The 26,271-nt window shown below is 34.6% G+C and overlaps 1 pseudogene; it reads right to left on the reverse strand.

Moving 5' to 3' along the window:
* Window positions 1-2,307: 2,307 nt before the first annotated feature.
* LOC120086894 lies at window positions 2,308-7,937 on the reverse strand (annotated as a pseudogene).
* Window positions 7,938-26,271: the final 18,334 nt, after the last annotated feature.

The raw sequence follows: 26,271 nt of genomic DNA on the forward strand, positions 1-26,271 counted from the left end.
TATGTTACTATCCTGCAATTATGATAGCAAAGTAGTTATGTCTTAGTAGCTTTATGATAAAGAATTGTTGGCTATCTTGTAGTTATGGTAGCCAAACAATGGAATTTTGATGTGTTTTTTGTCGTTATTGTGTGTGGGGGGTGGGTCGAACTTGGAGTTTTTGTGTGTTTATGGATGTTTATGAAGTTTGAACGTATTGTGGGGGGTGGGCCGATTTTGGTTTAGATTGTTTTGGGGAGAAAGTTTGAGTTTTATGTGTGTTCGTTCTTGTTTATAAAGTTTGAATATGTTGTGGGGTAGGTAGAGTTCGGTTATAATCATTTTAGAGTTGAATTTATAGGTTTTTGTGTGTTTTTTTATGTTTATGAGCGTCAAAAATGTCATGGGGGTGGGTAGAGTTTGATTATACTCGTTTTGCTCGTTTTGTCGTTGGACTTGGAGTTTTTGTGTATTTATGAATGTTTATGAAGTTTGAACGTGTTGTGGTGGGTGGGTTGAGTTTGGTTTAGATTGTTTTGAGGAGAAAGTTTGAGTTTTATGTGTGTTCATTCTTGTTTATGAAGTTTGAATATGTTGTGGGGGTGAATAGAGTTTGGTTATAATCGTTTTGGAGTAGAACTTGTAGGTTTTTGTGTGGTTTTTTATGTTTGTGAGCATCGGGAATGTCGTGGGGGGTGGGTAGAGTTTGATTATACTCGTTTTGCTCATTTTTCCGTTCAACTTGAAGTTTTTATGTGTTTATGGATGTTTATGAAGTTTGAACATGTTGTGGGAGGTGTGTTCGTGTTGTTATAATCGTTCTTATTTATAAAAGATTATGTCATTTGAATGTTTTTGTTTTATTGTAGGATGTTGTTCGAAGATGAAGTTGGACGATTGTTCAAGATGCTGTGTTCCAGATGTTGTTTTCTTCTTTGTATTTATAAACATTGTTTAAATTTTATTTCTTCTATGTATTTCTGAAAACAAATTTCTTTTATTTAGTATCGACTTTGTTTTATCGTAGGATCTTGTAACTTTTCATTTATTTGTTATAGTATGGACTTCAGTTTGTTTATATTATTTATTATGTGAATCTATTTGAGTTGGTTAATGATGCTTTATAGGTTATTCATATCAAATTTAAAAAAATTACAAATTACAAATAAAAAAAAAAAATTAAAAGCCATTATTCAACCAATGAAGGAACTCCCCACACATATTTTAGCGCGTTGGGAGTTAGCGAATAAAATAGGCCGTTGGGAGTTTTAGAACTCCCGGTGAATAAAACAGATCGTCAGGAGTTCTAGAACTCCCGACGCATAAAAGAGCGCATCGGGAGTTCCTAGAACTCTCGACATATAGAAGAGCACGTCGAGAGTTCCTAGAACTCCCGACAACATATACTAGCCATCAGGAGTTCTAGAAACAACTCCCGACAGACCCTTTCTTGCATCGGGAGTTCCTCTCTTGACGGACTTTTTTCCGACCAAACTCCCGACGATCCATCTCTCTCGACGTATTTTTCACCATTTCCTAGCGATTTGGGACACGGGAGAAGTACGATTTCTTATAGTGTAACTTATAAATTTTCACCTAATAAATTTTATCCAAATTTCTACTTAATAGAATGTGTCATGCTAAAATTCTATTAAGTATTGAACAATTGTTCCACATAATGCAAAACTAAAAAGTATTATTTTCCAAAATTAGGAACTAATAACAACTTCTTAGACTTAATTTTCTAGGGACATACATTTTTAATTTTGCTTGATTTTATTGTGGAAAATACAAAATATGGTTGTATTTGGAAATTGTCTTAGATTTTGATAGTTCATAAAGTTTGAAGTTTATCCTTAAACTTTGAAATTTGTTAATTAAAATTAAAAAATATAAAGAAATTAATGTGATAATTGATGTGTAAAAAAATTAGAAGTCGTGCTTGATATATTATTTTATAAAATATTAAGATTATTGATGTTGTCATTTATTTCATCTCAAAAGATATCGGTTATTTTAAAGGAACAAACGCTCTAAATGTAATTTTTTGGAATAAGTTTCAAAATTTAAAAGTAAAAATAAAACTTTTAAAGTCTTAACACATAATTGAAACCTAAAAATAAAACTTTTAAAATCTAAGCTCAGGATTGAAACCTACCCCAAAATTCAGGGGTAGTATGAATAATTTTATAAAATAAATTTAATTATCCAATTGGGTTATCCAAAATGCACTATATAATATATATATATATATTATACAAATGAGAAAAAAAAATGGTGAAAAATGTCCCCCTCCCTCATTTCCTTCCTAGTTGATGGGATTTTGGTTCAATTGATTTGAGCTTTATTCAAGCTCCAAGCACTTAGTTTTTTTATGGTCACACTCTGTGTTCCATTGTTGAAAGCATAGAGACCAGCTTTGTCTCCAATGGCTAATGTTGGATAAACTCCCTTTACATCCAAAGCTTTCAACTATTGAGTGATCAATCTGTAAATTTTGTACCATTTTTCATTTTTATTATTTTGTTTATATGGATAATAAACAAAATGGCAAATTAGGAAAATTACCCTTGAAGTATCGTAGAAGTTACAATAACACCTTTAAAGTTTCATTAGTAAAAATTGGGCTCTTAAACTTCTATCCTTGTCAAAATTGGATCATCAAACTTATAATACTTTTAGAAGTTGGACCCCCCAAATAACAAAAATTGAACCTCAAACTTATACAATTACTACAATTTTTACAATTTTGTAAGGACTTAATAATTGAAAGTTTTAGGGTATAATTATAACTACTATTGTACTATAGGGGTAGTTTTTGTAATTTTTCCTAAACAAAAGTTAATCATAAATTAATAAGTGTCAATTTGAACATAGTTAAGTTGATTATAAGACAACAATAATTACGATTCTAAAGGTTGATAGTTTGATCTCTACCCAACAATTACTAAGCTAGTGTATGTGTTTTGCGTAGAAATAATGCATGAATTTATAAATAATCTCACCAAGCTTCTTAGTGAAAGATTTTCACGAGTTCGGTCCACGTCTAAGAATGCTCCATATGTGGTCTTATCATTGTTCGAGTTGAGAGAAGACCTAAGCATGAAAAAAAAAGTTTTAAAACGAATAAATAACTGTATTATAATTATTCAATGTGATCACCATAATATTTGAAGCAAAATTTAATATTTTTAATTTTTTTCTTACGTGTACTTACATTATTCCAACTAGGGGTACATGGGTTGGGTTGAAGGTATTGTTTGGACCAACTCGAAAATTCGGGTTGGTTTAATTGGCAACCCAAATGACCCAAATAAACTTTCAACTCAACCCTTAAAATTCGGGTTGGGTTTTCGAGTTATAACCTTTTTTTTTTAATTTTTAATGAAAAATATGTAAATTTATATTCAACACATGACTAATAACTAAAATCTCATATATGTATATATAATTCGGGTTGGTTGGGTCAACCCAGATTTATTTTTTAACCAACTCACAACCCAACCCAACCCAAGAACAAAACTAACCCAACCCAATCCTTACATTTTGGGTTGGGTAGTCCGGGTTGTTCGAATTATTTGAACGCCCCTAATTCCAACTCTCGTTAAATAATAATAATAATTTTTCATACCTGCTTTGATCACTACACATAAGAACAACATATTTGTGATATCCTTTGAATACTCTAAAGAAGATTGAAGTGTACTCTTTCAAGTCATTTGAAGCCAAAACTAGAAGCCCAAATGGACCAACTCCACCCTTTGCAGCTGCTCCCTTTTGGCTACAAACCAATTGTGGGTCTTTCCATTTAGGTTTCAACATTTGAGCTTTCTTAAAGTTTTCCACTTTGAATGAAACCTCAACATCTGCCTGTAATTAACAATACCAAAAACAAACAAACCACAATATCAAATAATATTAATGGACATTGCCATTTCTTGTTTTGCTTTCAAAGTTGTTAAATCATCGATAGACTTAAAAACTTAAACTTAAATTTACGAATTATGATAAATTTAATGAAATTAACATTTTAATACTCTTTCTCTTACATGTGAGAATGACATTACATAAGTTTGAAAATATAGGACTTCTTGCTCATATACTATTATGTTAAAGTATTGATTGACCCAAAAGTTTAAGTAATTTGTGAATTATGGTAAATTTAGACCCCGTTTGATTACCATATTGTTTTTTTTATTTTTTGTTTTTAAAAATTAAATCTAATTTCTCCCAGTTTCTTACCATGATTTGCATCTTTCTTAAGTGTAAGAGTTGAATTCTTAACCAAATTCCAAAAATAAAAATAAGATTTTTAAAAACTATTTTTTTTTTTCAAAATTATGACTTGGTTTTTGAAAACATTAGTAAAAAGTAGATAACAAAACAATAAATTTAGAGTTAAAACGAGGGTTTATGTGCTTCATTTTCAAAAACCAAAAATCAAAAATAAAAATGAGACATTAATTATATCAACACTTCAACAAAAATGTAAATCAATAAGACAATTTGGCACATGAATAATCTATAAGTTCAGTTATAAATATGCTTATGAACATTGCCCTTTATATAAAAAATACCACTATACTTCCAAAACTATCCTAATGTAGAGACCATTTAGAATTTACGTAGAAAATTAGAATAGATGGGTAGGGGAGTGACTTAAAAAAAAAATTTGGACCATCACATCGTTTTAGGTTATACAAATTTGACTTCAACCATTGATCCTTTGTTCAATACTTGATTTGTCAATTTAAGTTTGTTGTTTCGAAGTTTTAGAATTTCTTGAATTGGCCATTGAATGAGTTGGCTTCCAGATGCATAAAGCCAAACAGCCCTTGGAATTGTCTACAAAATCGTAACCCAATAATTGATGTATCCCTCATTTGGTTCTACTAATCAATTTTCTCCACTATCTTAGAATATCGTCCAACATTTTTCTTTACCCATTCAATAATTACATAAAAACATAAAATAATATTTCACAAATGGAGGGATCAAAGTGTAAACAAAATTCAACTTTATAGCGGAATCTTTTAGGTTCCGTTTGATAATTATTTTGTTTTTTTTTTAAAATTAAGCTTATGGACACTATTTCTGCCTCCAAACTTCTTCCTTTGTCATCTACTTTTCACCAATTGTTTAAAAAATCACCCAAATTTTGGAAACTAAAAAAAGTAGCTTTCATTTTTTTAAAAAAAAAAATTGCCTAAGAATTCAACTATTGTACTTAAGAAATATGCAAATCATTGTAAGAAATATTGATGAAATAGGCTTCATTTTCAAAAAAAAAAAAAATAAATGATTACCAAACAAGACTTTAGTTTTTAAATTTTAGTTTGATTTTTTATAAATAACATATTTGAAATGTAGGTAATAATAAGATAAGAAAGGTGTAGGTAGGAGTAGAACTAGTGATGGTAATTAAACTTATAATTTTAAAAAATGCAATACTTGGGTGCATTTTGAGTTGCACCCATCTACATGCAGCAGCTCCCTCCAATCACATAATCAAAAGTAGGAGTGCAATAAAAAACTAAAAAATTGAAAATCCAAATCGATCCAATGGTTTTATTTGGTTTTTTAATATAAAAGTGGACATATTAGTTTGTATTTTGAAAAAACCAAAATGTATTGGTTCGGATCAATTTTTTATTAGAAAAATCAATCAAAACCGAATTGAACCAATAATATATATACCCTTGAAAATAAACTCTACATTAGGTATTTTTTTAGTATTTTAATTATTATGGTACATATATGTTTGATGTTTAGACCAATTATTATGGAGTGTGTATGTATGTTTTTTTATTTAAAAAAGCGGCAAGAAAAGAATAAAAAGTCTCAATTTATAAAAAAAGACCCGATTTTAATTTAAAATAAGTAAAAAGGACCCTTCAAAACAAAGTGAAAATAAAAATTTCAAAAATGAAAGAAAAAGAAAAAAATACAAAAAAATCAAGAACCAAACTGATAATAAACTGATCCAAGTAAAACCAATCCACTAGTTTTGTTCTTTACTGGATATTGGTTTGGATCCCTTCTCTGTAAAACCGATTGGTTTCATTTGATTCTCGGTTGGCCCCAAAACCGACAAAACTGAACCGACTATCACTCCTAGTCAAAAGAATCAAAATTATTCTTTTAAAAAAAATTATCAGGTAATAAATTGTGGTTTGACAATTAAGTAAGTTGCATAAAAAATAGGTGCAACACAAGATGTATCCAAATATTTTTTAAAAAAAATTATAAAATATGTTCTTAAGAATTGACTGATGAACTTAAAATTACCTGAACACCGGACCATCCCTTCTTGATATAATCACCAACACTTGAAGATTCATTGACCCAGCCCCACAAAACCCTTCTCTTCTTCTAGCTATCAAAGAATGTTTTTGAAGCATAGTACTTCTCATAATCATATCTTAATCCATTGTAACCTTCTATCGACCCTTTATTTGGAATGTAAATGTCTTTTTCCCAATTATATGTTCCAACTGTATAAACGTCGTGCTTGGTATCATCCAAGCTCACCTTCAGCACGTACTTCACGTGTGGTCCGTTCATTCTCGTCTCCATGCCGGTCCGAGCGCTTCTTGCCACGGGGAAGAAATCTGGACACTCTCACATCCCCATCCCATCCTTATAATGTAGAGGGTGACCAACCTATAACAATATCATAAATAAACATTAAATATATCCTCGAAGTTAGAGGTCAAAAAAGAGTTTGATTAAGACTATATATATCTTTGACCTGATCCCATCGAACGAAATCTTTGCTTCGGTACATGATGGCGAGTCCACGGGCGTCAGTTTTGCTTCCAAAGATGACTCGCCACTCCCCGTCGCTGCCAAGCCAGGGGGGGGGGGGGGGGTCCCGGAAGGAGCTAGAGTTGATATGGTTTTGTGAGGTGGGGGCCATGAGAGGGTTCTTTGGGGATTTCACCCATTCTCTTACATATGGGTCAGAGAGATTCATAGGGACAGTCAAGTTTTGAACTTGTTGGTTTTTAGGGTTAATTCCTGTGTACAAAATCACTGGTTTGTCGCCGGGGAGGTTGGTGCTGGATCCCGACCAGCAGTCTCGATATCGGACTATTCTGATAGGTAAATAGTGTGATCTTGGGGTTCCCAATTGATCAGGTCCGTTGATGTGGAGTGAGCCCACACAATATTGCCCCACACGACTCCTTTAGGGTTATATTGGTAAAAAAGATGATAAATTCCTTTGTATATCATTGGACCTGAAATATTTCAAACTTAGATATAGAACAATGAGAGGGAACGATATAGTTTCAAATTTTTTTATTTTGTGTTGAATAGATGATCATTCGTGTCGTTTTGTTATTTCATTTGAGCAATTTACAAGATGCTTAATTCTAATCTTTCAAAATAGATTATTAAAAAAAATCTTATTAATTAGGTATACAAATTAAAATTTTAAATGATTTTACTAAAACACTTCAAATATTTTTATTAAAAAAAATGAGTGCATTCTGACTATATCCATATCTTTGTTTATATCATCTACTTGTCCCATTACAATATATATGTCACATGACAAAATCTTTATTTTTAAACAAAAATATTTTAATTTTTTTTAATTTAAAAAATATCAGTACTACTAAAAAAAATAATTAGATGGAGTTTGTTAGACAAATGTAGGAAGTTAAAAAAGGAAGAACAAAGAAGGAAAATTACCAACTTACCATTTGGATCTGCATTTTTCCAGTGAATTCCATAGCCATTTCACATGTCAAAGAAAAAAATTGGAAAATTTATTAGAAAAAAGAAAACTCGAAAGGAAAAAAAGAAAAAAAGAAAAAAGAAAGTGAAAAATTACCATTCATTCAATTCTTGGGAGGTTGAAAACGATAGGAAGTTCTATAAGGTTGTTGTTGATAATCATGAGGAACAATAAAGTGAGATGTTTGAGCTTTGTAAACATGGTGAAAAGCTTCAAGTTGTGAAGAACCAGAGAGAGAAGGAAGCCATTGGAGAGGGGATATAATCTTGTGAAGAAGATGACTTAATTTCTTGGGTTTTGGCCAAATACCTATATTTATATATCAAAATCTGATTATGGTTGGTTATATGTAGATGAGAGAGAGAAAAGGGAAGAAGCTAAGAAATAGAAATTTGAAGGTTGGATTGATAAGTATCAAATTTGAAGATATTGAAGATTTTATAATGAGATTGCTTTTACTTGGAGAATTGCAAATCCATCCATTGATGATCAAATTTCTGTTGTGTTTGTGAGCTAAAAATGGGTGATATCTCAAAACCATACACATGGGGAGAAATGGAGGAGAAAAGCAAGTCTAGCGCTTGACAAAGTAAATATGAGAATTTCGTAGTCTTCCTCCAGCTAAAACTTGATACTCTATAACACGTGTCAAAACGATCAGTATAGTTTAACTAATATAAAATATGTACTATTATTCTCAAATTCAGAAATTCGATTTTTCCTCTATATCGCATAATGGCACACATCATTACTTATACTTTTCTTATAGAAATCACCATCTAGTTTCAAATCTGATTAATTACTTCAATACAAACTTATTAGTTCTTAATCTAAATGTTGGTTAAATTGTGACTAATCTAATTTGAGTACTTACCTAACATCCATCTAAGGTAAAATAGCTTCTTAATGTCACTTTATCGGTATACTATATTGTTATAGGAAGAACCGAAGACAAGGAAACAAGATTGCAGGTAGTTGAAACGTTGTCAACTTCTTTCTGTTATATTGTTGTAACTACCAGAACTTCATCATTGACCTTGAGCGCCTGTGTATATAAAGAAAGCGAACGTGAGAAGAACGTAAGAGAAAAAGAGAGAGCAAGGTATTCATTCTGTAATAACTTTGAAGAATAAGTAATAAAAGGGACCCTCCTGATTTGAACAGTGGACGTAGGCCTATGGCCGAACCACTTACACACTTGTGTTCTTTCTTTCTTACTCTACAATCGTTTAGCATTTATTTAAGTATCGTCTACACGGTCGTGTAGTTCCTATCGCATCGTGTACACAATCGTTTAGTTCTGTATCTCATCATCTATACAATCGTCTAGCTTTTCAGCTGTCATTCATATGATCGTCTAGCTCTAATCAATTGTCGTCTACACAATCGTCTAGTGCTTCGTTCTATATGATTGAGTTGCCATCAGGTAAACAATAGAAAATTTTTCAAGCTTTAAGCATACAGCCAATCATGAAGGTCATAGTACTTGACTGACAATTCTGAGTAATTTGTGAGAAGGTCATAGTTATTTGGGACAACAAGTGGTATCATAGCTCAGAGAATAGTTCAAGACAAATCCAAGATTTGAATTCTTGCATACTTCGAATCAGATAAGTCAATCTTGATGATCAAGAATGGCAACAACCAGATATAAAATCGAGAAGTTCGATGGTAAGACAGACTTTGAATTATGGAAAGCGAAGATTAAAGTAGTCTTGGGATAGTAGAAGACACTACTGGCCATTACAGACTCTACAAAATATCCTGAAACACTCACTGATGTAGAGAAAGAGACAATCAAGATAAATGCTTATGGAACCATTGTCTTGAATGTCACAGATAGTGTTTTAAGGTAGATTGTTAACCAGCCTACTGCCTATGCCCTCTGGAACAAATTGAACGAGATTTATCTCAACAAAGACCTACTTAACAGAGCTTTCTTGAGGGAAAGATTTTTCATTTACAAGATGGATGCTGCAAAGTCCCTCATGGATAATTTGAATGAGTTCAAGAGACTGTTTTCAGAATTTATATCAATAGGTGACAATATTGGGGAAGAAAATGAGGCTTTCGTATTACTTAACTCTCTACCAGAATCATTCAAAGATGTCAAGACAATCATGAAGTACGGTAGAGAAAGAGTAACAACAGAAGCAATCATATCAGTAATAAGAGTCAGAGAATTAGAGTTACAAATGAGCAAGAAAGATCAATAAGGAGGTGAAGGCTTGTTTTCAAAGGGGAAAACAAAGAACAACGAGAAGGGGAAACAAAATGATGGTGACAAGTCCAAGATTAAGTGCCATTTTTTCCACAAAATGAAACACATGAAGGACTGTTATGCCTTGAAGAAGAAGCTGAACCAACAGAACAAGGGTGGAAAGTAGACTGAGGCTACTGTGAGGGAGAATTCCCTTGTGTAATCAGATGCATTGGCTGCAACTAAAGAAGGTGGAGAGCAGAATTCTATGAAGACTCAAGATTGGGTGGTAGATTATGACTGTTCAGATCATATAACACCATCTAAAGGGTGGTTTTGTACCTACAAAAAGTAGAATGGAGGGCTGATCTACATGGAAAATGACAACACCTGCAGAGCTGTTAAAATAGGGTCTGTATCCTTGCAAATGCAAAATGGTTTAGTGAAGTTGATTAGGAATATGAGGTATGTTCCAACATTGAAGAGAAATCGCCTATCTTTAGGTATGTTTGAGGCTATTGGTTGTGAGTATAGAGGTGTTGGAGGCACCTTTGAAATAATTAAAGACTCTAAAGTAGTATTGGTAGCAACAAAAGTGAATGGTTTGTATGTCATCAAAGATGTGCAAATGACACATTTGGCCTTGATGGCAACTGATGAAGAACCCACAGAAGATGAGTTATAGCACAAAAGGCTTTCTCATATCAGTGTGAAAGGGCTGCAAGTACTCTCAAAATAGGGGATTCTTCCAAGGGGTGTTGGAGATAGCTTAAAATTTTGTGAACATTACATACTAGGCAAGCAACAAGGCAAGGCTTCCCTAAAGGGCAACACACCTCCAAAGAGATCCTAGAATATGTGCATTCAGACTTGTGGGGGTCAACTCACTCTCCATCTCTAATTGGAGTAAGGTACTTTATTTCCTTTGTAGATGATTACTCAAGGAAGAGTTGGGTTTACTATCTAAAAACCAAAGATGAAGTGTTTAGTAGATTCAAAGAATGGAAGACCTTGATTGAAAAGCAAACCTCTAAACATATTAAACACTTGAGAATTGACAACGGTTTAGAGTTTTATGGAGAGAAGTTTAACTTGTTTTGCAGGGAGCATGGCATTGTGAGGCACAGAATAGTGAGGTACCCACCTCAACAAAATGGAGTAGCTGAAAGATGGAATAGAACAGTACTGGAAAGAGTGAGATGTCAACTGTACAATGCTCTTTTGCCTGAAAAGTATTGAGCTGAACCTGTTTTCTACACAATCTACACTCTAAATAGGTGCCCACATCAGTCCATAGAGTTGAAAACTCCTGAAGAAAGGTGGATAGGATAGCCTCCTAAGCTGGAACACTTGAAGGTGTTTGGATGTGTAGTCTACGTACATCAAAACCAAGGTAAGTTGAAACCTAGGGTTGTAAAATGCATGTTTTTAGGCTTTACACCGAGAGTGAAGGGTTATAGTTTCTGGCATCCTGTTGAGAAGAGATGTGTAAACAGTAAAGATGTGGTATTCAGAGAGAATGAGATGTTTATAATGTCTGAACAACCAACTACATCTATGTCAAAGACAAGTAGCACAAAGTTTGAGGTAGAGCCTCAATATGATCAGGGAGCTTCTACTTCCTCCCAAAATCTAGAAATTGAAGGTGATGACATTGCTGAAACAAGTGAACATGTGTCAAGTGAACAAGTAGAGACACATGGAGACTTATAGAACTATTCATTAACAAGAGACAGAACAAGAAGAACCATTGTACCACCGCAAGATATCAAGAATCTGACTTTGCTAGTGTTGCTTTAAGTGCTACCATTTCATTAAGTAACAATGAACCCACCAGCTTTGAGGAAGCAACAAACAGCCTTAATGCTAGACAGTAGATTGAGGCAATGAATGATGAAATGAAGTCCCTCAACCAAAATGACACTTGGAGACTAGTACCTTTGCCTAAAAGGTACAAACCTATTTCATGTAAGTGGATTTAGAAGTTTAAAGAAGAAATTCCAGGGGTTCAAAAGTCTAGATTCAAGGCAAGGCTAGTTGCTAAAGGGTTCACATAAAAGAAAGGTATAGATTACACTAAGGTATTTTCTCCAGTGGTGAAGCACACATCCATTAGGCTACTCCTCTCCTTAGTTGTTCAAAAGAACTTGGAATTAGACCAATTGGATGTGAAGACAACCTTTCTACATGGATTGTTGAATGAGACTATTTACATGAAGCAACCTCAAGGGTATGTGAAGAAAAGAGAAGAAGACTTTATGTGCCTACTAAATAAGTCTATCTATGGCCTCAAGCGGTCACCAAGGTGTTGGTATGAGAGGTTTGATGAAGTGATCTCCAAAATAGGGTTCAAGAGAAGTTCATATGATTGGTGTGTGTATACAAATTAGAACCGGTTTATCTACTTCTTATTATAGATGATACGCTACTGGCCGAGAGTTCCAAAGAAGAGTTGAGGCAGGTTAAAATTCTTCTAAAGAAAGAGTTTGATATGAAATACCTAGAGGAATCGACAAGGGTTTAGGCATTGAAATTGAAAGAGACAAAAAACAGGGCAGATTGCAAGTGAGTCAATCAGAATATTGTGCAAAAATATTGCAGAGGTCCAAAATGGAAGGTGCTAAACCATTCCTCTTGCACCTCATTTCAAGCTTTCAGCTGCAAATAGTCCAAAAAGTATAGACGAAGAGTATATAAACCATATGAAGGTTGTTCCCTATTCCCAAGCAGTAGGGTCTCTAATGTACCTAATGACTTCTACCAGACCAGATCTATCCTATGTTACAAGTGTAGTCAGTAGGTACATGGCAAACCTTGGTAAACGACATTGGGAAGCAGTCAAATGGATATTGAGGTATCTGTGTTCATCAAAGGAAGCAAGGGTCTTGTATAGACAGAATGAGTCATCCAATGATGAAATGTATGGTTACGTTTATACAGATTATGCAGGGGATTTGGATAGAAGGCGCTCACTATCAGGCCATGTAGGAACATAATCAACTTATCTAAAAACCAAAAATTTCACAGCAGAACCAAGCACATTGACATCAAATATCATTTTATCAGACAGGAGATTGAGAAAGGGGAAGTTGAGGTAGTGAAGATTCATACCTCAGACAATGCAGCTGATATGTTGAACAAAACAGTTCCACTAAGCAAACTTGGTCGATGCTGACCAAAAGATCTAGAGGAATTATTTGTACCATTATAGACGCATCGCAAAAAACCGCAGTAAGACAAGGAGAATTCTAAAAGGATATGCATAAAAGATAAAAAGAAAAGGACCTTAAGTAGAAGAACGCATGTGACAATGCGTTGGAGTTCATGCGATTGAAGCCATGCGTTGAAGGATGTGGAGGATTTCGTTGTAACTGCGCACCGAGGAGGGTTATTATCGCACCTACAAGAAGCAAACGCACCACAACCAAGGAAGCAACCGTATATCCAAAATAACAATAAATAAAAATAATAAACTAAACTAGGAAAGCAATGTAAAAGATAGAGTAGAAGACGTCCCTAGAGAAATTGGAGTGTTGTTACCGCAAAGAGTCTCCCATACAGGAGATGGCTCTCAACTGCTTGGGTCAAGGGCACGCCCTGACCATTGGAGCTTCCAGCAATTGTTGGATGCATGATGGTTGACATGCGTCTAAGACTGCTTCCAGCTCATGCGACAAATAACCTTTCTATCTCGGGGTCAATATTTGACTTTTGATGCTTCACCTATACTTAAAATATTGTTTGCAGCTTAGTCGCACAATCTACAATACGCCTAAGATTGAAAGGATGCCTGCAAAAACACAAAAAAACTTCACAAAACATTAGCTGCCAAGTCCCCGACAACGACGCCAAAAACTTGTTGGGATAATTTAAGGACGCGTTTTGTTTTGTTTTGTTTTTATCATTTAAGGACGGATGGGTTTGAACATGAAATCATGCGTTAGACATAACTGATGTGTTTTCTCCCATGCATCTAAGGTCATGCGTCGGAATGATGATGCGTTAATCTTAGCATGCAATGATCACACGTTCCTATCACAAGTTTTCTTACGCTTGCGCCAAGTATAACACAAACGCAAGTTTCTCGGGTAATTCGAAGTCGAACACGAGGACTTTTCACTCAATAATATTTGTGAAGTAATGCGTTTGAGGCAATGAATAAGAATAAAAATAAAGTGAATAAGGTTTAAATGTTTTACACACCACTCCTACTCCTAACTAAACAGATTGAGCAATAGAAGACTTGTAATGAGAATAAGTAAAGACACAACAACCAATAACGCATAGTAATGTTTACTATCTTAAATCGCCCTAGTAATCCCAGCTCGTTGCACTAATGCATCACACCTCTCGGTGGTCAGCTGCATGACTATATCTCTATAGTGCATGGTTGCGTCGAGCATAAGATTGTGTCTATCTCTAGATACAATACGAACCTTGCTTAGTGCGTTCCATCCCTTACCTTCTCAGGCAGTTAAACGCGACTACTTAACTTATAGACAAGCAATGCATCATCCCATAGATAGGCGTGCCAAAGCCTTTCACCAAGCAAAGAGGATTAACTCACTATACTCACACAATGCACACCTCTCGGTGGGTTGCTACATGCGTCCTATCTCTAGACTACACGATTAAGCATGCGATTGAATTTGATAAATAAACGTTGAAGATAAACTATGATAGAGATGAACTGATGAAGAAGACGGTAATGAAGGAATTAAGATTTGCATTGATCACAAAATATTTTAATATCTCAAGCTAAAATGTAATACAATACAAAGATTAGAAGGGAGATGAAGGACTCTGCATCAAGGCTGTCGGTGGTGCCATGGTTGAATGGTAGAGATCTCTCTCTCAAGCTCTATCTCCGGCAAATACTCTGATCGTCCTTCGGTCTAGGTTGTGAAGATGAAGAATTCTCACTAGAAATCTTTTTCAAGCTCTCATCTGTGATCACAAACTTCTGCCTTGAGGCAGAAGCTCGGATGTCTCAAAATGAAGGTCTCAAGGGCTATTTATAGAATTAGGATGCCGACAGCTATAATGATGAAGGTATGGCTCACTGCTTCTTTTGTCGCAGTATGGGCATTGTCACATCGCCTTATCTTGTTGATACTCCCAAGGTATGCATCCGAGCTAAATTTAGCTAAAGTTATCAACGCGTTCTACCCATCTTGCGATCTTCTATTATGGCTGTCAATCCGTGGTCGCAATCTCTATTTGTTCACCGCATTCTCTATGCACTGGACGCATGCGATTACTGTAACTTCCATGCGTTGGACGCATGGGGTTGCCGTCTGCGTTCATCTTTTGACGTCGCCTAGCTTCAGGGCATGCGTTTGTCTGTGATTGCTTATTATAAACGCATGCGTTTGATTCCTGCGATAGCTACAAAAATAGACACTTTGGCACGGAATAACGCATAATATTGGGTCAGTGAGGTTTTAGGTGTTTATCGACGCAAAACTCAATTTTTAACAAATTCTAAGTATTATCACTGTGTTTTCTACCTGTTAGCCCTCATAATTCTAAATAAAAGGCTTATAATAACTGGCATTTATGCCAGTTATCACCTGTGTATATAAAGAAAACGAATGTGAGAAGAACGTAAGAAAAAAAGAGAAAGCAAGGCATTCATTCTATAATAACTTTGAAGAACAAGTAAGAAAAGAGACCCTCACGATTTGCACACTGGACGTAGGCCTTTGGCCGAACCACTTAAACACTCATGTTCTTTAGTTCTTACACTACGATCATTTGCCATTTAGTTAAGTATTGTTTACATGATCGTGTAGTTCCTATCGCATAGTGTACACGATCGTTTAGCTCTGCGTCTCATCGTCTATACGATCGCTTAGCTCTTCAGCTGTCGTCTATACGATCGTCTAGTTATAATCAAATATCTTCTACACGATCTTTTAGTGATTCTTTCTATCGTTTACATAATTAAACTATTGTTTAGTTCTTGGAGTTTCGTCTACACGATTGAGCTGCCATTAGGTAAATGATAGAAGAGTTTTCAAGCCTTAAACATACAGCTTCCCCTGAGTCTTGAATTGTACTTAACCGTTAATTTTGAGTAATTTATGAGAAGATCATAGTTATCTGGGACAACATATATGAATCATATTAGGCCATCCGGTAGATTATTCATCCCACTTTGGTCAAGCTACAACTCGTTATAATTTGTGGTGAGTCAATCTATATGTAGTGGAAATTAGATAGAGGTGTGTGTTGGAAGATTAACGTTGATGCTTCCTGCTACCAAAACTTGGGTTGTAAGGGCTTATGATGGATTGTGCATGATTCCTATGGATCTTTGGTCGGAGTGGGTATGCAATTAATTAAAAAGAAGTGGAGAATCAAGCGACTGGATTTAAAAATTAAACATTGAAGAAGCTTTGACTCAAATACCTCAGTTTTTTATTTGTTTATAACTAACATTGTAACTAACTCTGTAAACGGTCAGTTGGTTTACTCTATAAATACCTCTGATTTTAAAATCAACGTAGAGAGTTATCATCATTTTTCCTAGTTTTCTATAAACAACAAAAACTGTACGCAATCTTCATTAGTAAAGAAGTCATATCTTCCCAAGGACGTAGACAATCTTGTCGAACCACGTAAACACTGTGTTTCATATTCTTGCCTTATCTTTCTTGTTCATATGATCATTTTCTTTACTGCAAATCGCGCCCCATTCATTCACCATTCAAATCACATCGAGTAATCTGATTATCGAGTTCAATCGCGCATCGAACTTCGCTATCGAGCAGCTTCGAGTTGATCGTTTTCACCTTCGAGTCGCACCGAGTATTGTTCAAGAATCATCGAGTAAGATCGAGTTTTAGTTCAGTTGTCATCAGGTTCCATCGAGGATTTAACAGAGACTCGTCAGACGAAGAAGGGAATTCTCATCAAGCATCGAGTAGGAAGACGTCGAACATCGAGATTCGAGTATCGAGGATTTGACAGAATATTTCTGAGCCTTTTCTTCATCTTTTCAGCGTTGATCTTGAGTATTTAAACCTAATGAAGAGTGGTTAGCCCAACAATTTGTGGTATCAGAGCGTTTGAAGATCATCAAGGTCAACTTTCTTGGAGCATCAAATTACTCAAGAAGTCTAGACTTGATATTCGATCAGATCATAAATGGTTGTTGCAAGGTATGAAATTGAAAAGTTCGATGGGAAGGGCGATTTTAGCCTATGGAAGGCCAAGATCAAAGCTATTCTGGGACAACAGAGAGCACACAAGGCCCTTTTGGACCCATCAACTCTGCCACCTACTGTATCAACTCAATAAATGGAATACATGCAGCTTACAGCATATGGGACACTGGTTCTTAATCTCAGTGACAATATTTTGAGACAAATGATTGATCAAGACACGACCTACAAGATATGGGTCAAGTTGGAAGGCCTTTTGGCAACCAAAGATCTCCCCAACAAGATGTATCTAAGGGAGAAGTTCTTCATGTTCAAGATGGATTCTGCCAAGCCTCTTTCAGATAATTTGGATGAGTTCAAGATGATAGTATCTGAATTCAAGAGCCTTGACGAGAAAATTGGCAACGAAAATGAGTCTTTGTGTTATTAAACTCTCCACCCGAAGCCTACAAGGAGGTGAAGAATGTCTTGAAATATGGCAGAGTCTCAATTACCACCGATGCCATCATTTCAGCATTAAGAACTAGAGAGTTAGAGCTTCAATCAATCAAGGAAAAGCAGCCTAGGGCAGAGCGATTGTTTGTCAAGGGGAAAAACAAGCAGAATCAGTTTAAGGGGAATAAAAATCTGTCAGTTGAAGAGCACAAACCTAAGACCAAGTTGAGATGCAACTAATGTAAGAAGAAAGGTCACTTGATGAGAGATTGCTACAACTTGAAAAGGAAAAATTAAAAAATTAAAAAAAAAACAGAAGGGAAAACAATCAGAAGCTTCAGTGGTTGAAGGTTTCTACTTTTATTCTGATGCCTTAGCCTCCACTAGAAACCAAACCAACCAAATCAGTCCTCTTGGGAAGCATGATTGGGTACTTGACTCCGGTTGTACCTATCATATAACACCTTTCAGACCTTAGTTTAATACTTATAATGATGTAGATGAAGAATCTATGTACATGGGAAACAATGAAGCCTGCAAGATAAAAGTGATTGGTTCAGTATTCTTGAAGCTAAAGGATGGATCAATCAAGCTTCTAAAAAATGTGAGATGTGTACCTATAATCAAGAGAAGCTTGATATCTCTGGGCATGCTAGACTCCATTGGGTGCGAATGCAGAGGAAAATGTGGAGTTTTTGAGGTGATCAAGGATTCCGAGGTTGTGTTGATTAGTGAAAAGGTCAATGACCTCTATATTGTGAGAGGAGTAGAGATGATGGCGAGTGCCTACATAGTTTCAACAGCAAGCTTAACAGAGGCTGACTTGTGGCACAAAATACTATTCCATATTAGTGAAAAAAGGAATGCAAGCATTGTCGAAGCAAGGAATACTACCCAAAGGTATCATGAGCACCTATCCTTTTGTGAAATCTGCATTCTAGGTAAAGCAACTAGACAAAGTTTCACAAAATCTCAGCATACCACCAAAGAAACATTGGATTATGTCCATTCTAACCTATGGGAACCATCTCCTACACCAAGCCTTAGTGGTTCAAGGTATTTTCTAACCTTTATAGATGACTTTCCTAGGAAGAGCTGGATATACTTTCTTAAAACTAAGGACCAAGTTTTTTGGAAGTTTAAGGAATGGAAAGCCATGATAGAAAATCAAACATCTAAAATGTTAAAATACTTTAGAATCGATAATGAGCTTGAGTTTTGCAATGAATACTCTAATAAATTTTGTAGTGAAAATGGTATACTAGGCATAAAACAGTGAGATATACACCTCAATAAAATGAGGTTGCTGAGAGGTTAAATAGAACCATAATGGAAAGAATTAGGTGTTTGCTCTCTGATGCTATCTTAAGAGAAAATTATCGGGCAGAAGCTGCAGCCTATATTGTGTATACTTTGAATTAGTGCCCTCACACATCTTTAGAGTTGCTTACCCCTAAAGAAATATGAACTAATCATCCACCTAACCTAAATAACCTCAAAGTCTTTGGATGTGTAGGATTTGTACACCAAAATAAGGGAAAGTTAAAGGTTAGAGCAGTCAAATGCATGTTTGTAGGCTTTTACAGAGGGTGTCAAAGGGTTTAAAATGTGGCATCCGGTTGAGAGAAAGATCATAGTGAGTAGAGACATCACCTTTAGGGAAGAGGAGATGTTTGTGCAAAAGGAGAAAAAGCTTGAGGATGAAAGAGAGTCATCCAACATAGGAATTGAGGTGGAGTTACCCACTGAGCAGTCAATAGAGTCTAGCCAACCTAGTGACACAAGAGAAACTAAGGAAGATGTACGGAAACATAAGGAGACAGCAAGTGAGCAGCCTGATTTAACTCAGTATGTCTTAGCTAGGGATAGACAGAGGACAACCATGACACCTCCAGCTAAATATACTGAGATAAACTATATGAATCTGGTTTTAAATGCTGTTGTAGCTTTTACTAACCAAGAACCAACAACCTTTGAGGAAGCAACAAGTTGTGCTAATGCAAGGGATTGGATAGAAGCTAGGAAATGCATTCACTTAAAGTGAATGACACTTGGCCTTTAGTTCCACTACCAAAGGGTTACAAACCCGTTGCCTCTAAATGGATTTTCAAACTTAAAGAAGGAGTATCCTGTGATCAAAAGGCTAGGTATAAAGCTAGATTGGTTGCAAAGAGGTTCACTCAAAGGGAAGGAATAGACTATTCTGAGATTTTCTCTAAGACTTCTTCTATCCTTAGATGCACAAAATACTCTAGAATTGTATCAACTAGATGTCGAAACTGATTTTCTTCATGGACATCTAGAGGAGATAATCTATAGGACGCAACCTAAAGAATTTAAAGTTAAAGAAAAAGAAAATCTCTATTGCTTACTCAACAAGTCTATATATGGGTTAAAACAATCACCTAAGTGCTGGTATAAGAGATTCAATGACTATATTTCTAGCATTGGGTTCAAAAAAAGTTCATTTGACATATGTGTTTATGTAAATATAGGTTATTACAAGGACATGTTGCTAGTAGGTAGGTCCAAAAGAGATCTAACTCATGTTAAAAACCTCTTAAAAAGAGAGTTTCATATGAAGGACTTAATAGAAACAAGTAAGATCCTAGGAATAGAGATCCAAAGGAACAAAAAGGAGTCTATTCTAAGCATCAATCAGTCTAATTACTGTGAGAAGATCCTTAAAAGGTTCAACATAAATGATGTTAAACCTGTGAGCTTACCTATTGCTCAGCGTTTTAAGCTTTCCTCAGCAAACTCTCCTAAAGATGCTGACCAAGAACATTAGAAACAGATGGCTATCATACCCTATAATCAAGCAGTCGGAAGCCTAATGTATTTAGTGGTTTCTACTAGATTTGATCTCCCATATTCAGCTAGCTTAGTTAGAAGATATATGTCTAATCCTGATAAGATACACTGGGAGGCTACTAAATGGATCCTAAGGTACTTGGTTTGGTAAAAAAAAACACAAGATTAATCTACCAAAGATCAGTTGAACCAAACTTAGAACTTTATGGATATGTGGATGTGAAACTCTACTGTGACAACCAAAGTGCTATCCATTTGCCCCGAAATCCACAATACCAAATTAGAACTAAGCACATCATTATCAAGTATCATTTCATTAGAGATAAAATTAAGATAAGGGAAATAGAAATTATAAAAGTCCATACTTCAGACAATGCAACTGACATGTTAACAATACCTGTTTTAAAGCTTAAATTGTTTAAATATTTAGAATAGGTTGGCTTTGAGCTTCCAGATACAGGATAGCCAGAGCGGTCAGATCAAAAAGATCAGAAGATTGCAAGGCATTAAAGTCAAGGTGGAGAATTTGAATAAGCTTTGACTAGAATACCTCAGTTTTTTATTTGTTTATAACTAACTTTGTAAACGGTCAGCTAGTATACTCTAAAAATACCTCTGATTTTAAAATCAACAGAGAGAGTTATCATCATTTTTCCTAGTTTTCTGTAAACAACAAAAACTGTACGCAATCTTCATTAGTAAAGTACTCATATCTTCCCGTGGACGTAGGCAATCTTGCCGAACCATGTAAATACTATGTTTCATCTTCTTGCCTTATCTTTCTTGTTCATACGATCTTTTCTTTACTAAAAATCGTGCGTCATTCATTCATCATTCAAATCGCATCGAGTAATTTGATTATCGAGTTCAATTGTGCATCGATCTTCGCTATCGAGCAGCTTCGAGTTGTTCATTTTCACCTTTGAGTCGCACCGAGTATCATTCAAGAATCATCGAGTAAGATCGAGTATTAATTCAGTTGTCATCAAGTTCCATCGGGGATTTAACAGAGACTCGTCAGACAAAGAAGGGAATTCTCATCAAGCATCAAGTAAGAAGACATCGAGCAACAAATTTTGAGTATCGAGAATTTGGCATAATATTTCTAAGCCTTTTCTTCATCTTTCTAGCGTTGATCTTGAGTATTTGGGCCTAGTGAAGAGTGGTTAGCCCAACAAACATGTTTTAATTAGATAAGTTATAGATGAATTAAAAGATAAGTATTTTAATTGATGAAAGTCGGTAAGATCGTGTATTAGAGAGAGTTAGATAACGTTAATAAATTAAATATAGGACTTTAAAGATTTTTTATGTGTTTAGTTAAGGTAAGAGTTATAAATTTAGACTTGCTCATGATAATCCTATAAATAGAATTGATATCTTGTATTGAATTGGCAACCAAGTGTGTAGAGAAAACACACAAAGAGGTTCAATTAAAAGTGTGAACCAAGTTTGAAGAAGTCTTTCAAATAAAAGTGATTTTGTTTCCTCTCAAATAATCTTTTGTTAATTATTTATTTGTAAGTATCCATCACACGCTTCCAACAAAGTGGTATCAGAACTTGAGTTTGAAAAACGAGAATTGTTTTTGCAAATGGAAATAACAATTTGGTTCCCTTCCAAGTGCCTCGACTTACGAAAGAAAATTATAGCAATTGGTATATTCGTACGAAAGCTCTACGTGGTTCACAAGATGTATAGGACATTGTCAATAATGGTTATGAAGAACCAGAAACTGATGCAGCTTTAAATCAAGCTCAACGAGAAGCTTTGTAAAATACAAGAAAGAAAGTCCAAAAGGTTGTCACCATCATTCGTCAAGCCATAAATGATCCAAATTTTGAGAAGATTTCTGGAGCAACTACTGCACATCAAGTATGGCAAATTTTGAAGAATACATACAAAGGAGTAGATCGAGTCAAGAAGGTTTGCCTCCTAAAATTGAGAGGTGATTATGAATCACTACATATGAAGGAGTCTAAATCGATTTCAAATTATACTTCAAGATTGCTGGCAATAGTAAACAAAATGAAAATATATGGTAAGACAATAAATGATGAGCAGGTAGTAGAAAAGATACTTAGCTCTTTGGATGAAAAATTCAATTTCATCGTTGTAGCTATTGAAGAAGCGAAAGACTTGAGTACAATGTTCGTTGATCAACTTATGGGTTCCTTATATGCCCATGAAGAGAAGCTTCTCAAGAAGAACAAACAGACAACTGAGAAACGTTTTAAGTCAAAGTTACAGTTGAGAGATAAAGAAGATAGCTAAGAAAAAGAAATCGAGGGTCAAGGACATGGTAACAATTGTATACGTGGTGATTTCAGAGGTCGAGGTCGAGGAAATATCGGTCAAAGAAAATGTGATGAGAGGTAATTCAAACTCTAATTTATCAAAAGGTCATGGAAGACAAAATTACTCGAGGTTAAATGGAGAGAAATATCAAATAATGAAAGAAGGTATGATAAAAGACGAGTTGAATGTTATAACTATCATAAATTTGGTCGTTATTCCTAGGAATGCAGGAATAAGGTTGAAGAAAATGCAAATTATGCTGAGAAAGATGAAGAAAGCAATGAGTCATCTGTGCTTCTAGCATGCAAAGTTGAAAAAACATGTGAAAATAATGCATGATATCTTGATAATAGTGCAAGCAATCACATGTGTGGATGTAAGTCAATGTTTATGGAACTTGATGAATCCATTGGTGGTAATATCTATTTCATGATGCCACAAAAATTCCTGTTAAAGGAAAAGGTAAGATTTTGATCAACTTGAAGAATGAGAAGCATGAGTTTATCTCTAATGTTTATTATGTGCCTAATATGAAAAAAATATTTTGAGTTTGGGACAAATCTTAAAGAAATGCTATAATATTTTGTTGAAGGATTATAGTCCTTTGATAAGAGATAATCATGATAATATGATTGCTAAAGTGCAAATGACGAAGAATGGGATGTTTCTATTAAACATTCAAACTGATGTTGTTAAATGTTTGATGTCATGTTTGAAAGATCCATCTTGGATTTGGCACACTTGAGACTTGGACATTTAAACTTTGATGGCTTGAGACTATTAGCAAGGAAGAACTTGGTGAGAGGACTATCAAATGTCAAACATCCAGATCAATTTTGTGAAGGTTGTCTTTATGGGAAACAATCAAGGAAAAGTTTTCCACAAGAATCTTCTTCAAGTGCAAGGAGACCGCTAGAGTTAGTTTATACTGACCTTTGTAGACCGATCAAACCAAGTTCTTTCGGTAAGAATAATTATTTCTTATTATTTATTGATGATTTCAGTCGAAGAACTTGGGTTTATTTTGTCAAGGAGAAATCGAAAATATTTGGCATGTTCAAGAGAATTAAAGCTCTTATAAAAATAAAAATAATAATAATAATAATAAAAGGTGGTTATTTCCTAAAAGCCTTCAGATCATATAGGGGAGGAGAATTCACTTCAAATGAATTCAAAAAATTTTGTGCAGAAAATGGAATTCTTCGACCTATGACAGTTCCATAGACTTCTCAACAAAATGGTATTGTTGAGAGGAAGAACATAACGATACTTAATATGGCTCGAAGCATGTTGAAAAGTAAAAAATATGCCAAAAGAATTTTGGGGCTGTTGAATGTGTTGTATACTTGTCCAATCGTTCTCCTACTAGAAGCTTATGGAACAAAATGCCTCAACAAGCATGGACAGGAAGAACACCATCCATTGTTCATTTGAGAGTATTTGGAAGTATCGTTTATACACATATACCTAATCAAAAGCGTAGGAAGCTCGATGATAAAAGTGATAATCATATTTTTGTTGGCTATGATGCAAGCTCAAAAGGCTACAGGCTTTAAAATCCTGCTACAGAGAAGACAGTGGTAAGTAGAGATTTTGTGATAGTAAACCTTTGAATTTTAAAGAAGTTTTACAAGATGAAAAGTAGAAGACAGCCATGGATGAATAGATAAAGTCCATAAAGAAGAATGATACATGGAAACTTTCTACTCTTCCAAGTGGAAAGAAAGCAGTCGGTGTCAAATGGGTATTCAAGACAAAAATAAATGAGAAGGGAGAAATGGAAAGGCATAAGGCAAGATTAGTTGCAAAAGGCTACTCTCAAAGAAAAGGCATTGACTACGACGAAGTATTTGTTCCCGTTGCTCGCTTAGAAACCATAAGGTCGTTAATTAAACTTGCTGCTCAAAGTAAATGGAAGATCTTTCAAATGGATGTTAAGTTAGCATTCTTGAATGGATATTTGGAAGAATAAGTCTACTTAGAACAACTTTTTGGCTATGTTGTGAAAGGTCAAGAAGATAAAGTCTTGAAATTAAAGAAGGTGTTGTACGGATTGAAACAAGCGCCTAGAATGCGGAATATCATAATCAACAAAAATTTCCTTGACAATGGGTATTTGAGAAGCCCTTGTAAATATTCTCTTTATATTAAGACTAACGATTTAGAGTTATTTTGTTGGATGACTTAATTTTTACAGGAAATTGTGCAAGTATGTTTGAAGATCTCAACAAAGCGATGACCCAAGAATTTGAAATGACAGATATTGGGCTGATGTCATATTATCTTGGCATTGAGGTGAAGCAGTCGAGGAAGGTATTTTCATCTCTCAAGAACGATACACTAGAGAAATTCTAGAAAAGTTCAAGATGATCAATTCTAATCCTGTCACAACTTCACTTGAAATCGGGATAAAACTGTCCAAATATGAAGGAGGAGATGTTGTTGATCCTTCATATTTCAAAAGCTTAAATAGGAGTTGGAGATATTTAACTTGCAAACGTCCAAATATTCTTTTTAACATTGGATTGGTGAGTTGATTTATGGAATCTCCTACAATTACTCATTTGAAAGTGGCAAAGAGAATTCTTCGTTACCTTAAAAGCACACTTGGTTATGGATTATTTTATTCTTCATCTAAAGAATTCAAGCTTGAAGGTTATTGTGATAGTGACTGAGCTAGAGATGTTAATGACCGAAAAAGTACAAGTGGGTATGTGTTCTTTGTTGGTAATACTGCATTTACTTGGAGTTCTAAGAAGCAACCTATTGTGACATTTTCTACTTGTGAGGCATATATGTTGCTACAGCCTCATGTATTTGTCATGCAGTTTGGTTAAGAAATTTATTGAAGATAGTTGGAATTTTGCATGATGACGCAACTATGATCCATATAGATAATAAGTTAACAATTGCTCTAGAAAATTATCCAGTATTTCATGATCACAGTAAGTACATTGATATAAGACTTCATTTTATCAGAGATTGCATTTCAAGAAAGGAGGTTCAAGTTGAATATGTGAAGACTGAAGATCAAATTGCAGGTATTTTCAAGAAGCCACTCAAAGTTGATATGTTTAATAAGTTGAGAACATTGCTTGGAGTTTTTAGAAAACATGTTTAAAGGGAATGTTGGAAATTAAACATGTTTTAATTAGATAAGTTATAGACGAATTAAAAGATGTGAATTAATTAAATATTTTAATTGATGAAAGTTGGTAAGGTCATGTATTGGAGAGAGTTAGATACGTTAATAAATTAAATATAGGACTTTAAAGGTTTTATGTGTTTAAAAGGTGAGAGTTATAGATTTAGACTTGCTCCTGATAATCCTAGAAATAGAATTTATATTTTATATTGAATTGGCAACCAAGTGTGTAGAGAAGAACACACAAAGAGCATTCAATGAAAAGTGTGAATCAAGTTTGAAGAGTTTTTCAAATAAAAGTGATTTTGTTTCCTTTCAAATAGGGCCCATTTGGATTGACTTAAGAGATAAGTATTTTTCAAAAAACTCATTTTTATTTAAACACTTTTGATAAAAACTTATTAAAATACACTTGAAAAGCTATTTTGAATGGTTGTCAAACACTCCAATTTCTTCCAAAATAACTTATTTTTTAAATTAAACACTT

This window comes from Benincasa hispida, chromosome 9 (assembly GCF_009727055.1).
Source record: "Benincasa hispida cultivar B227 chromosome 9, ASM972705v1, whole genome shotgun sequence".
Classification (NCBI taxonomy): Eukaryota; Viridiplantae; Streptophyta; class Magnoliopsida; order Cucurbitales; family Cucurbitaceae; genus Benincasa; species Benincasa hispida.